This window comes from Bufo gargarizans, chromosome 1 (assembly GCF_014858855.1).
Source record: "Bufo gargarizans isolate SCDJY-AF-19 chromosome 1, ASM1485885v1, whole genome shotgun sequence".
NCBI classification, from domain to species: domain Eukaryota; kingdom Metazoa; phylum Chordata; class Amphibia; order Anura; family Bufonidae; genus Bufo; species Bufo gargarizans.
The window spans coordinates 182,785,715-182,801,335 of NC_058080.1; positions in this window are offsets into that span (position 1 = coordinate 182,785,715).

Sequence of the window (15,621 nt, forward strand, 5' to 3'; positions counted from 1 at the left end):
CGGCGGGTGAACAAATGCGATGTTCGGTCCGCCCCCTATACGTCATCATTGAGCAAACTTTGACCCTGTACCTCACAGTCAGCAGACACATTTCAGCCAATCGGCATACCCTCCCTCCCAGACCCTCCCACCTCCTATCAAAAAGCAAGGATAGCATCCATCTTAGATTCATTATAAATCTGCAGTGTTAGTTAGAGCACGGAGAGTGCTGCTGCCGCTGAATTAATAGGGAAATCGTTAGCTAGTCCAGTGTTCTGTGTCCACTCCAGTCCTCAAAGACTCATCAGCTGTAAGGACAGCATCCTGACAGCACCCCAAAAAGCCCTTTTTAGGGCTGGTACATCAGTCTGCTTTTATTTTATTTATATATATATAAATATATATATATATATATATATATATATATATACACTCACCTAAAGAATTATTAGGAACACCATACTAATACGGTGTTGGACCCCCTTTTGCCTTCAGAACTGCCTTAATTTTACGTGGCATTGTTGATTCAACAAGGTGCTGATAGCATTCATTAGAAATGTTGTCCCATATTGATAGGATAGCATCGTACAGTTGATGGAGATTTGAGGGATGCACATTCAGGGCACGAAGCTCCCAATCCACCACATCCCAAAGATGCTCTATTGGGTTGAGATCTGGTGACTGTGGGGGCCATTTTAGTACAGTGAACTCATTGTCATGTCCAAGAAACCAATTTGAAATGATTCGAGCTTTGTGACATGGTGCATTATCCTGCTGGAAGTAGCCATCAGGGGATGGGTACATGGTGGTCATAAAGGGATGGACATGGTCAGAAACAATGCTCAGATAGCCTGTGACATTTAAACGATGGCCAATTGGCACTAAGGGGCCTAAAGTGTGCCCAGAAAACATCCCCCACACCATTACACCACCACCACCACCAGCCTGCACAGTGGTAACAAGGCATGATGGATACATGTTCTCATTCTGTTTACGCCAAATTCGGACTCTACCATTTAAATGTCTCAACGGAAATCAAGACTCATCAGACCAGGCAACATTTTTCCAGTCTTCAACATTCCAATTTTGGTGAACTTGTGCAAATTGTAGCCTCTTTTTTCTATTTGTAGTGGAGATGGATGGTACCCGGTGGGGTCTTCTGCTGTTGTAGCCCATCCGCCTTAAGGTTGTGCGTGTTGTGTCTTTACAAATGCTTTGCTGCATACCTCGGTTGTAATGAGTGGTTATTTCAGTCAACATTGCTCTTCTAGCAGCTTGAATCAGTCGGCACATTCTCCTCTGACCTCTAGCATCAACAAGGCATTTTTGCCCACAGGACTGCCGCATACTGGATGTTTTTCCCTTTTCACACCATTCTTTATAAACCCTAGAAATGGTTGTGCGTGAAAATCCCAGTAACTAAGCAGATTGTGAAATACTCAGACCGGCCCGTCTGGCACCAACAACCATGCCACGCTCAAAATTGCTTGAATCACCTTTCTTTCCCATTCTGACATTCAGTTTGGAGTTCAGGATATTGTCTTGACCAGGACCACAACCCTACATGCATTGAAGCAACTGCCATGTGATTGGTTGACTAGATAATCGCATTAATGAGAAATAGAACAGGTGTTCCTAATAATTCTTTATGTGAGTGTGTATATATATATATATATATATATATATATTGCAGTTGCCTGCCCGTGTGTGAGAGGCCACAGGCCCACAGTCTGTACTGTGTGCCCACCACTCATATCGGGTGGCACAGTACCTTGCAGATAAAAAAGTTATTTATTTTTTTCTCTGTAATATAATTGCAGTTGCCTGCCAGTGTGTGTCAGGCCCACTGACTGTACTGTGCCCACTGCCAGTGCCCACCACTCATATCGGGTGACACAGTACCTTGCAGATAAAATTGTAATTTAATTTTTTCTCTGTAATATAATTGCAGTTGCCTGCCAGTTAGTGTCAGGCCCATAGACTGTACTGTGCCCACTGCCCACCACTCATATCGGGTGGCACAGTACCTTGCAGATAAAAGTCATTACATTTTTTCTCTGTAATATAATTGCAGTTGCCTTTCAAAGAGTGTCAGGCCCACAGACTGTACTGTGCCCACTGCCCACCACTCATATCGGGTGGCACAGTACCTTGCAGATAAAAAAGTCATTTCATTTTTACCCTTTAATATAATTGTGGTTGACTGCCAGTGTGTGTCAGGCCCACAGACTGTACTGTGCCCACTGCCAGTGCCCAGTGCCCACCACTCATATCGGTTGGCACAGTACCTTGCAGATAAAAAAGTCATTTATTTTTCTCTGTAATATAATTGCAGTTGGCTGCCAGTGAGTGTCAGGCCCACAGACTGTACTGTGCCCACTGCCCACCACTCATATAAGGTACAGATATAAATAGATAAAATATCCCAGGGCGCAAGAATCCAGTCCAGATAGTAATAGTAAATAGAAACGTATTTATTGCAGAAGTACAACGCGTTTCGGGGAGTAGTTCCCCTTCATCAGGTACAATACACTGCATATGAAATCACATAAACACACAGCATTTAAATACACTAAAAAAAACACGACAAAATTGAAATGTGCATAGATAAAAAAGTTCAATAGTTGCTGATATAAAATATATATAATGATAACAATGCAGAGGCACCAACAATGCTGGTGAAGCCAGAAACGTGGGGGTGTAGTGCTCCGATCAGTTTATCTGCCTCTGATCCAGGAGCGCTCGTATTGAAGGAGGAGGTCACATGATTGGAACCCGGTCACGTGATCGTGGCTTGCTGGCAGCAGATAGTATCCTGGTTGCTGGGTAACCAGGACGCTTAGTGGCCACACTGATGTATTGCGGACACGAGCGCAGCGAGGATGACAGGGGAGGGAGGTGGAGTCGGTTTTGCAGGGAGGGCGGACCTGTGGTGTGAAATCTATTGATAGCAAGGGGAGGCTCTGTCATATTATCCGGATCAGGGGCTGAAGGGAGTAGGAATATGAGGCGCTCAAAACAGATAAATTGATGATACTTGGTGCTAAAAGGATTAATCACTTCTAATAATGATATAATGGCATTAAAAAAAAAAAAAAAATATATATATATATATATATATATATATATATAATAATACAAATAATAATAATAATGATAATTTGTCCATTATAGGGTAACTAATTAGTGATGCATAATTAGTAGTAGAAGAACCAACTGATAGAATAATTATCAACCAATAATTAATTGGGGGCTAATGATTGGAGAGAGATGGGATGGTGAGGAGGGAGGTGATAAATGAATAGGAAGGTATTACTCCATAATGATGCACGTACATGTTGTTGATTACAGCAATTGATGATAATGGGTATATTAATGGATCAAAAATATATATATAAAGATGATGAATAAATGATGAATAATAAATGATAAAGGGAAAGGGGATTTATTATATATTAATCAATAATAAATGAGGAATATATATATAAATATATATATATGTATGTATGTAAAAAAAAAATATATATATATATATGAATGAACAAATCCATGATATAGAATAAATGAAATAAAATTAATTTAATAAATATAAAATATGAAAAATATATATTTAAATAATAAAAATGTTGGCTCGATATATGGAGCGTCATGCTTGCATATGTGCAGAAAAACGTGGGATATGCATGTAAAGTACTACATTATACAACCTTGGGGGACCTCGGCTGTTTGAAATAGGGAATGTCACGATTGAAACATAACTGAACCCGGGGTATTTCAGAGGTTTATCTCGAAGGCCTCATTAAGACCGAATGGATTAAGGCAGTTGAGTTTGTATATCCAAAACATCTCGCGCCTTCTGATCGACTGCATGATATTGTGGCAATCGGAGCTGATTTGTTCAATGGGCGTGATGGAAAAGCCAGTGGCGAGGCCCTCATGGCGAATGGTTGCGTGTCGAGACACGCTGTGCTTTAGAAAACCCTTTTTGATATTCGACCGATGTTTGTTGAGCCTGTTGCGCAAGGTTTGGATTGTCCGCCCCACGTACTGTAGGCCGCAGGGGCATTCCAGTAGATAGATAACGTTTTTTGATCCACAGTCTAAATGTTGTCTGATGGAGAATGTTCCCCCATTAGATCTACTTTGGAAGGAAGTTGACATCCGTATAGCGGTACAGCAGAGACATTGCTGTACCGCTATACGGATGTTTTGGATATACAAACTCAACTGCCTTAATCCATTCGGTCTTAATGAGGCCTTCGAGATAAACCTCTGAAATACCCCGGGTTCAGTTATGTTTCAATCGTGACATTCCCTATTTCAAACAGCCGAGGTCCCCCAAGGTTGTATAATGTAGTACTTTACATGCATATCCCACCGCCACCGTTTTTCTGCACATATGCAAGCATGACGCTCCATATATCGAGCCAACATTTTTATTATTTAAATATATATTTTTCATATTTTATATTTATTTATTTTATTTCATTTATTCTATATCATTGATTTGTTCATTCATATATTTTTTTTTTAAATTTTTTTATTTTTTTTTAACATACATACATATATATATTTATATATATATTCCTCATTTATTATTGATTAATATATAATAAATCCCCTTTCCCTTTATCATTTATTATTCATCATTTATTCATCATCTTTATATATATATTTTTGATCCATTAATATACCCATTATCATCAATTGCTGTAATCAACAACATGTACATGCATCATTATGGAGTAATACCTTCCTATTCATTTATCACCTCCCTCCTCACCATCCCATCTCTCTCCAATCATTAGCCCCCAATTAATTATTGGTTGATAATTATTCTATCAGTTGGTTCTTCTACTACTAATTATGCATCACTAATTAGTTACCCTATAATGGACAAATTATCATTATTATTATTATTTGTATTATTATATATATATATATATATATTTTTTTTTTTTTAATGCCATTATATCATTATTAGAAGTGATTAATCCTTTTAGCACCAAGTATCATCAATTTATCTGTTTTGAGCGCCTCATATTCCTACTCCCTTCAGCCCCTGATCCGGATAATATGACAGAGCCTCCCCTTGCTATCAATAGATTTCACACCACAGGTCCGCCCTCCCTGCAACACCGACTCCACCTCCCTCCCCTGTCATCCTCGCTGCGCTCGTGTCCGCAATACATCAGTGTGGCCACTAAGCGTCCTGGTTACCCAGCAACCAGGATACTATCTGCTGCCAGCAAGCCACGATCACGTGACCAGGTTCCAATCATGTGACCTCCCCCTTCAATACGAGCGCTCCTGGATCAGAGGCAGATAAACTGATCGGAGCACTACACCCCCACGTTTCTGGCTTCACCAGCATTGTTGGTGCCTCTGCATTGTTATCATTATATATATTTTATATCAGCAACTATTGAACTTTTTTATCTATGCACATCGGCTGGGGACTCCTCCCCATAAGCCCCGCCCCCTTTTCTTAGCCCCCTTTTCTTGAGTGTATTTAAATGCTGTGTGTTTATGTGATTTCATATGCAGTGTTATGTACCTGATGAAGGGGAACTACTCCCCGAAACGCGTTGTACTTCTGCAATAAATACGTTTCTATTTACTATTACTATCTGGACTGGATTCTTGCGCCCTGGGATATTTTATCTATTTATATCTGTATCCTACCACTTCTTGGAGACTTCAGGGATCTCCGACAAGAAGTCATCCCTCCGCGGCTGCAGATCCACCAGTGAACCGTGACTCCATCGCAGTCATTGACAAGCTTTTACTAGAGTAGTGCCTACAAATAGCACAACCACAAAAGGTGAGCCCTGTACTGGAACCATTTATTTTATCTGTCTACCAACGGTATTACCCTATGGTGCGCCCTGCTTTGTTTTTAACAGCATAAAGTAAATCCTGTGGATCCACTCATATAAGGTGGCACAGTACCTTGCAGATAAAAAAGTCATTTCATTGTTACCCTTTAATATAATTGCAGTTGCCTGCCAGTGTGTGTCAGGCCCACTGACTGTACTGTGTCCACTGCCAGTGCCCACCACTCATATAGGGTGGAACAGTACCTTGCAGATAAAAAAGTCATTACGTTTTTTCTCTGTAATATAATTGCAGTTGCCTGCCAGTAAGTGTCAGGCCCACCACTTATATCGGGTGGCACAGTACCTTGCAGATAAAAAAGTATTTTAATTTTTTCTCTGTAATATAATTGCAGTTGCCTGCCAATGTGTGTCAGGCCCACAGAGTGTACTGTGCCCACTGCCCACCACTCATATAGGGTGGCACAGTACCTTGCACACCAATAATCTAAAAAAATGACAGGCAGAGGTGCCGTCGTGGTGCTGTGATTTCCTTTGGCCCTAGAATAATGCCCAGTGTTCAGAGGCCACGTATCCTGAACTCGAAAAGTTCTGAGGACATAGTTGACTGGCTTGCACAGGACACCCTTGATGCACCATCCTCCTCCAGCTCAGCTTCAGGAACCTCTCAAGTTACCACTCGCCGGCCCGCCGCCACTACCAACACTTGCACCACAGCCGCTTCACTTGATCTGTCAAAAGAGTTATTTACACATCAGTTGGAAGAAATGAGTGATGCGCAACCATTATTGCCAGAGGATGTAGATAACAGGGATATGTCTCAGTCAGGCAGCATTACACACATGGACGTACGGTGTGATGATGATGATGTTGTACCCGCTGCTGCTTCCTTTGCTGATGCAAGTGAAGCGGTTGATGATGACGATGTGTCCGTGGATGTCACAGTGGTGCCCGCTTGAAGAGAAGAAGAACAGGGGGAAAGTTCAGATGGGGAGACAGAGAGGAGGAGGCAGGGGGAGGTCATCGCAAGGAGCTAGTGGCACAGTCAGACAGCATGTATCGGCACCCGGGGTCAGCCAGACAGCACGCCAATCAACGCATGCTGTTGCCACCACCAGAATGCCATCATTGCAAAGCTCAGCAGTGTGGAATTTTTTGTGTGTGTCTGCCTCTGATAACAGCGATGCCATTTGCAACCTGTGCCAAAAGAAACTGAGTCGTGGGAAGTCCAACACCCACCTAGGTACAACTGCTTTGCGAAGGCACATGATCTCACATCACAAACACCTATGGAATCAAAACATGATGAGTACAAGCGGCACACAAACTCAAAGCCACCATCCTCCTCCCTGTCCAGCATCTTCAGCCACGTTAACCACTGCTGTCCTCCTTGACTCCTCTCAACCACCCGCCACTCCTCCTCTCACCTTCAGCAGTTCCTGCTCATCTGCCCACAGTCAGGTGTCTGTCAAGGAAATGTTTGAGCGTAAGAAGCCAATGTCACAGAGTCACCCCCTTGCCCGGCGTCTGATAGCTGGCTTGTCGGAACTCTTTGCTCGCCAGCTTTTACCATACAAGCTGGTGAGTCTGAGGCCTTCAAAAAATGTGTAGCTATTGGGACACCGCAGTGGAAGGTACCCGTTTCGCAAAAGGCAATCCCCAACCTGTACTCTATTGTGGAAAAGGAAGTCATGGCATGTCTGGCACACAGTGTTGGGGCAAGGGTCCATCTGACCACTGATACTTGGTCTGCAAAACACGGTCAGGGCAGGTATATCACGTACACTGCGCATTGGGTAAACCTGCTGACAGCTGCCAAGCATGGAATGCGTGGCTCTGCAGAGGAGTTGGTGACACTGCCACGACTTGCAGGCAGGCCTGCTGCCACCTCCTCTACTCCTCCTACTCCATCCTCTTCGCTAACCTCCTCGGCTGAGTCCTCTTCTGCTTCTGCGTCTTGCTCCACATCAACTGCACCCCCCAGATCCCCAGGGGCTATTCCACATCCCGGATACGACAGTGTCACGCCGTCTTGGGCACTCCTGTCCGCCCTTAACGCACAGGTGGATCAGTGGCTGACCCTGCAAAGTGGTGTGTGACAACGGAAGCAATTTGTTGGCGGCATTAAATTTGGGCAAGTTGACACATGTGCCGTGCATGGCACATGTGTTGAATCTGATCGCACAACGCTTTGTGCAGGGCCGTCTTTAATATTGATTGGACCCTGGGCAAAAATTTACTTGGGCCCCCTGGATCCCGCCTTCCCACACCTTAGCAGGCAATCACGCCCTCCACCACAACACACACACAAAAAATCCACACACAGTGCTCTGGGCAGCTGGGCTCAGGCTGGAAGTGGGCACCGCTCTGCAGGAAGGAGACCAGGGCTCGGCTCACCCTAGTGTTACAGTGCACCCCAGCACCCCACAGTATGCAGTATAGCACCCTATAGTATACAGCACCACACAGTATGCAGTTTAGCACCACACACTATACAGTACCCCACAGTTTATAGTAGAGCAGTATAGCAGCCCACAGTATACAGCACCTCACGGTATACAACACCTCACTGTATACAGCACCCCAAACTATACACGATACAGCCCCCCACACTATACAGTACAGCAGTATAGCACTCCCCCCCCCACTATACTGGCCCCCCCACACTATACAGGCCCCCACAGTATACAGCCCACCACACAGTATACAGCCCACCACACAGTATACAGGCCCCCACACAGTAAACAGGCCACCCCCCCTCCCCCACAGTATACAGCCCACCACACAATATACAGCCCATTACACAATATATAGCCCACCACACAATATACAGCCCACCACACAGTATACAGCACCCCACTATACAGTAGTTTACAGTATATTAACATAACAGCCCCTGTCACCTTTTTCTGATGTAATCTTTACACAAAAAAGCTCCACAGTTAACTTCTGCAACACTCAAGGACCTGTGATGACCTCATAGCCATGTGACCAGTAATTGCTAGGTTACTGGTCACATGGTAATGATGTCATTAAGGTCCTAGAGCAAAACTCATTAAGGTCCTAGAATTAAGAGCATTAACACAGTACGATCATGATGCCTGTGTAGCCGACAGCCTGACACCCGGGGCAGTAGCTAGCAGGGCTCAAGAGGCAGCTGCCTTGGGCCCCCCAGGATCAACTGGGCCCAGGGCAGCTGCCCCTTTTGCCCCTTGGTAAAGACGGCCCTGGCTTTGTGCATAAGTACCCAGGCTTATAGGACATCCTTAAGCAGGCCAGGAAGGTGTGTGGCCATTTCAGGTCTTCCTACACGGCCATGGCGCACTTTTCCGATATTCAGCAGCGAAACAACATGCCAGTGAGGGGCTTGATTTGTGACAGCACGACACGTTGGAATTCAACACTCCTAATGTTCGACCGCCTGCTCCAACAAGAAAAAGCCGTCAACGAGTATTTGTTTGACCTGGGTGCGAGGACAGCCTCTGCGGAGCTGGGAATTTTTTTGCTACGTTACTGGACGCTCATGCGCAATGCCTGTAGGCTCATGCGTCCTTTTGAGGAGGTGACAAACCTAGTCAGTCGCACCGAAGGCACCATCAGCGACATCATCCCATTTGTTTTCTTCCTGGAGCGTGCCCTGTGAAGAGTGCTGGATCAGGCCGTATATGAGCGTGAAGAGGAAGAGTTGGGGTCACCATCACCACCAGAAACAGCCTTATCATCATCGCTTGCTGGACCTGCGGCAATGCTGGAAGAGGAGTCTGAGGTAGAGCAGTCAGAGGAGGAATGTGGTTTTGAGGAGGAGGAAGACCAACCACAGCAGGCATCCCAGGGTGCTCGTTGTCACCTATCTGGTACCCGTGGTGTTGTACGTGGCTGGGGGGAAGAACAGACCTTTAATGAGATCAGTGAGGACGAGAGACTGGACATGAGTAGCTCGGCATCCAACCTTGTGCAAATGGGGTCTTTCATGCTGTCATGCCTGTTGAGGGACCCTCGTATAAAAAGGCTGAAGCAGAAAGACCTGTACTGGGTGGCCACGCTACTAGACCCCCAGTATAAGCAGAAAGTGGCTGAAATGTTAATGAATTACCGGAAGTCGGAAAGGATGCAGCAGTTACAAAACAAGTTAAAAAGTATGCTTTACACAGCGTATAAGGGTGATGTCAAAGCACAACAGGAATTTAACAGGGGAAGAGGTGAAAGTAATCCTCCTATTGCCACAACCATGCCGGCAAGGACAGGACGCTTAACAGACGTGTTGTTGATGGAGGACATGCAGACCTTTTTAAGTCCTACGCATCGCCACATCGCTTCGGGGTCCACCCTCAGAGAATTACTCGACCGACATGTTGCAGACTACCTCGCCTTAACTGCAGATATTGACACTCTGAGGAGCGATGAACCCCTTGACTACTGGGTGTGCAGGCTTGACCTGGGGCTTGAGCTATCCCAATTTGCGATAAAACTTCTGGCCTGCCCCGCTTCAAGTGTCCTGTCAGAAAGGACCTTCAGCGCAGCAGGAGGTATTGTCACTGAGAAGAGAAGTCGCCTAGGTCAAAAAAGTCTAGATTACCTCACCTCTATTAAGATCCTGAAGGGACTGACAGTGGGGATGCATTTGACTAAAAAATGCCTGATGAGATGCCTTGGGCTAAAAATGGTCCACACGCTGCTGTATTTAATCTCTGCATGCCGGATGACTTGCGTGACTTCTCCGTCACCAACTAGGGTTCAAGCCACAATGTTTTAGTGCACTTTCTGCCTGGAAAACAGCTACAGCAGCGGCTGCAACAATACCAAATTTTTCAGGCATGTTTACATGCCTAGTTTTTCTTGCCTCTGGTGCTGCACTGTGGCTGCAAAAACAAAACAAACCTTTGTGATCGTTACCTTGTTGTGGTGAAGGGGCTTGCGTATCACAATGAAGCAATCATCACCTCTATGAGTGTGTTAGCAATGTTGGCACACCCCAGATGATAAGGTTGTTGCTTCATTGTGAACAGACCAAAAGACTGGATAATTTTGCATAGAAAAAACATTAATTTTCTTTGTGATGGACCCACACTGCAGAATCATTGTTTTCTGGGTTACTTAACTGTCACTGAACTACCTCAGGCTTTGAAAAACCACCATCGCCTGCAATCTCCCGAACGTGCGCACGAGCACAGTCATCACTACACCAAGATTGACGCATAGAGTAATAAAATTTATGTCACGAGTGTGTTAACTATTGACAACTCTTTGCGGTTGTCTAAAATCTATTCGATTCAAATCCCCTGATAGGGGACGTAACAGGGATTAAACTGATAAGAATAGTACTACTTAACACACCACTCATATCTGGTGGCACAGTACATTGCACGGCGCACGCGCAGTACCCCAGATTGGAAGTAAGAGGACCGACCAACCATCTTTTTCCATCTCCCGGTTCCTAAAATCTATTCCATACACCGGCCCCTAATAGGGGACGTAACAGGGATTAAACTGATAGGAATAGTACTACTTAACACACCACTCATATAGGGTGGCACCGTACATTGCACGGCGCATGCGCAGTGCCCCAAATTGGAAGTAAGAGGACCGACCAAGCATCTTTTTCCATCCCCCGGTTCATAAAATCTATTCCATACACCGGCCCCTGATAGGGGACAAAACTGAGATTAAACTGGTAAGAACAGATTTTTTTTATTTAATAAAAAGAGGACAGCCTCTGCGGAGCTGGGTATTTTTTCGCTGCGTTACTGAACGCTCATCCACAATGGCTGTAGGCTCATGTGTCCTTTTGCGGAGGTGACAAACCTGGTCAGTCAAACCCAAGGCAACATCATCGACCTCATCCCATATGCGTTTTTTATGGAGCGTGCCCTGTGAAGAGTGCTGGATCAGGCCTTAGATGAGCATGAAGAGGAAGAGTTGTGGTCACCATCACCACCAGAAGCAGCCTTGTCGTCGTCAATTGCTGGACCTGCAGCAACGCAGAGAGAGGAGTCTGAAGAAGAGGAGTCAGAGGAGGAAGGTGGCTTTGAGGAGGTGGAAGACCAACCACAGCAGGCGTCCCAGGGGGCTTGTTGTCACCTTTCGGGGACCCTTGGTGTTGTACGTGGCTGGGAGGAGGAAGAGACCTTCAATGACGTCAGTGAGGACAAGGAACGGTACATGGCTAGCTTGGTATCCAACCTTGTGCAAATGGGGAGTTTGCGGTTGTACAAATGGATTGTTTGCGGTGTGTTAAACGGGGAGTTTGGTCTGTCAGAGTTTGGTCTGTCGCTGTGAAGCGGGCGAAACCCTTACACTACTTGATCGATACAACATCATACCTGATCGTATACACACACTGGATGTTTTAAAGCACGTTATTCCAAACAAATAAGGAATGTTAGGTGATTTATGCCCTTTATGGATTAAAACCCGACTCTGCGTCTACTACGTAATTTTCCATGGGAGTTTTGCCATGGATCCCCCTCCGGCATGCCACAGTCCAGGTGTTAGTCCCCTTAAAACAACTTTTCCATCACTATTGTGGCCAGAAAGAGTCCCTGTGGGTTTTAAAATTGGACTGCCTATTGAAGTCTAAATGTTCGCGAACATTTGCGGAAATTTAGTCTCGCCGTTCGCGAACGGAAAATTTTATGTTTGCGACATTTCTACTTCTTCCACAAAATACTGATTGAGGGGTGCTATTGCTATATACCTTATTCTATCAAATACTGATTGAAGGCTGCGATACACCGGCTTCCACAAAATACTAATTGAGGGGTGCCATATACCTGTTTCCGCCAAATACTGATTGAGGGGTGCTATATACCTGTTTCTGCCAAATACTGATTGAGAGGTGACATACGGTATACCTTCTTCCACTAAATACTGATTGAGGGGTGCAATTGCTATATAGCTTCTTATACCAAATACTGATTAAGAGCTGCAATGCATCTGCTTCTTCAAAATACAGATTGAGGGGTGCCATATACCTGTTTCTGCCAAAAACTGATTGAGGGGTGCTATATGCCTGTTTTCGACAAATACAAATTAATGGGTGCCATATACCTTCTTCCACAAAATGCTAATTGAGGGGTGCTATTGCTATATACCTTTTTCCACCAAAAACTGATTGAGGGCAGCGATACACCTGCTTCCACAAAATACTGATTGAGGTGTGCCATATACCTGTTTCCACCAAATAGTGATTGAGGGGCGCTATATATCTGTTTCCGCCAAATACCGATTGAGGGGTGTTATATACCTGTTACCGTCAAAAACTGATTGAGGGGTGCCATATACTTTCATCCACGAAATACTGATTGAGGGTTGCTATTGCTTTATACCTTCTTTCATCAAATACTGATTGAGGGCTGCGATACACCTGGTTCCAAAAAATACTGATTGAGGGGTGCCATATACCTGTTTCTAACAAGTACCGATTGAGGGATGCTATATTCCTTCTTTCACAAAATCCTGATTGAGGGTTGCTATATACCTGTTTCCGCCAAATACTGATTGATGGGTGCTATATAACTGTTTCTGCCAAATACTGATTGAGGGGTGCTGCATACCTATTTCCACCAAATAATGATTGAGGGGTGCCATATACCTTCTTCCACAAAATATTGATTGAGGGGTGCTATTGTTATATACCTTCTTTCACCAAAAACTGATTGAGGGCAGCGATACATCTACTTCCACAAAATACTGATTGAGGGGTACCATATAACTGTTTCCACCAAATAGTGATTGAGGGGTACTTTATATCAGTTTCCGCCAAATACTGATTGAGGGGTGCTATATACCTGTTTCCATCAAAAACTGATTGAGGGGTGCCATATACCTTCATCCACCAAATACTGATTGTGGGGTTCTATTGCTTTATACCTTCTTTCACCAAATACTGTTTGAGGGCTGCGATACACCTGTTTCCACAAAATACTGATTGAGGGGTGCCATATATCTGTATCCACTAAATCCTGATTAAGGGGTGCTATATACTTGTTAATGCCAAATTCTGATTGAGGGGTGCCATATACCTTTTTCCACTAAATACTAATTGAGGGGTGCTATTGCTATATACCTGCTTCCACAAAATACAGATTGAGGCGTGCCATATACCTGTTTATGACAAATACTGATTGAGGGGTGCCATATACCTGTTTCCACTAAATACTGATTGAGAGGTGCTATTGCAATATACATTTTTCCACCAAATACTGAATGAGGCCTGCAATACAACTGCTTACACAAAATACTGATTGAGGGGTGCTATATACCTATTTCCACCCAATACTGATTTAGGGATGCTATATACCAGTTTCCGCCAAATACTGATTAAGGGTGCTATATAACTTCTTCCACCAAATACTGATTGAGGGCTGCAATACACCTGCTTCCACAAATTACTGAGTGAGGGGTGCCATAAACCGTTTTCCGCCAAATACTTATTGAGGGGTGCTATATACCTGTTTCCGCCATATACTGATTGAGGGGTGCTATATACTTTAACAAAATACTGATTGAGGGGTGCTATTTCTATTTACCTTCTTCCACCAAATACTGATTGAGGGCTGTGATACACCTGCTTCTACAAAATACTAAATGATTAGTGCCATATGTTTCCGCCAAAAACTGATTCAGGGGTGCCATATACATTCTTTCGCAAAATACTGATTGAGGGGTGCTATTGCTATATACCTTTATGGGCTATATTGCTATATTTATTAAGTGCTACGATATACCTACTTCCACAAAATACTGATTGTGGGGTGCCATATACCTGTTTCTGCCAAATACTGAGTGAGGGCTGCTATCTACCAGTTTCTGCCAAATACTGATTGAGGGGTGCCATATACCTTCTTCCACAAAATACTGATTTAGGGGTGCTATTGCTATATACCTTCTTCCACCAAATACTAATTGAGGGCTGCGAGACACCTGCTTCTACAAAATACTGATTGAGGGGTGCCATTTGCCTGTTTCCCGCCAAATACTGATTGAGAGGTGCTATATACCTGTTTCTGCCAAATACTGATTGATAGGTGCTGTTTACCTTCTTCTACTAAATACTGATTGAGGGGTGCTATTGCTGTATACCTTTTCCCAGAAAATACTGATTGACGGCTGCGATATACCTTCTTCCACAAATACTGCTCTTCTCTACGGACTTAGGCAGAGGGTCATTTAGAAAGTGACAGGCAGAGGAAGAGACAGACCGTTCCGCAGGGTTGGTAGGGTTCGGCCAGGTGCACCAGGCCAGAGCCTAAGTTGGAGTTGGAGAAGGCGCGTGCGATAAATTCAAAGGGCGCACCAGAGTTGGTTGAGTAGCTTAATCAGCCTTCCATTATTGCACCCTCCTCTTCCTCTGTATCTGCACCCTCCTCACTCTCTGATGTTTGCACTCCCAGAGTCACCACCACAATAGCGCCATCACTCGGGTCAGAGGAATTATTTTCCCATCCAATCGCAGACCTTACCGATGCGCAGCTATTCTTGGCAGTGGATGAGGAAAAGGAGGTATCAATGATCGCCACCCAGTGGTCTGACGACAGTACCCAGATCAGCCTGAAGAGGTCCCCGCTGTTGCTGCCTACTCCGATATCTCTAATGTTGACAAGTCAATGGACGTCACGTGGGTGCCCACAAGAGAGAAAGAGGAGGGGAATTCAGAGGGAGAGACAGAGCAGCACCCCCCTTAGCTCCCCAGAACCTAGTCGACGTGCCAGGTGAGACGTTGCCATGCTGTGCTGCGGCTTTTGAGCCTGGAAGCCAAGAGCCACACCAGTCCTGCACTCCTTTCAGCTCTGCAGTTACAGGCCGA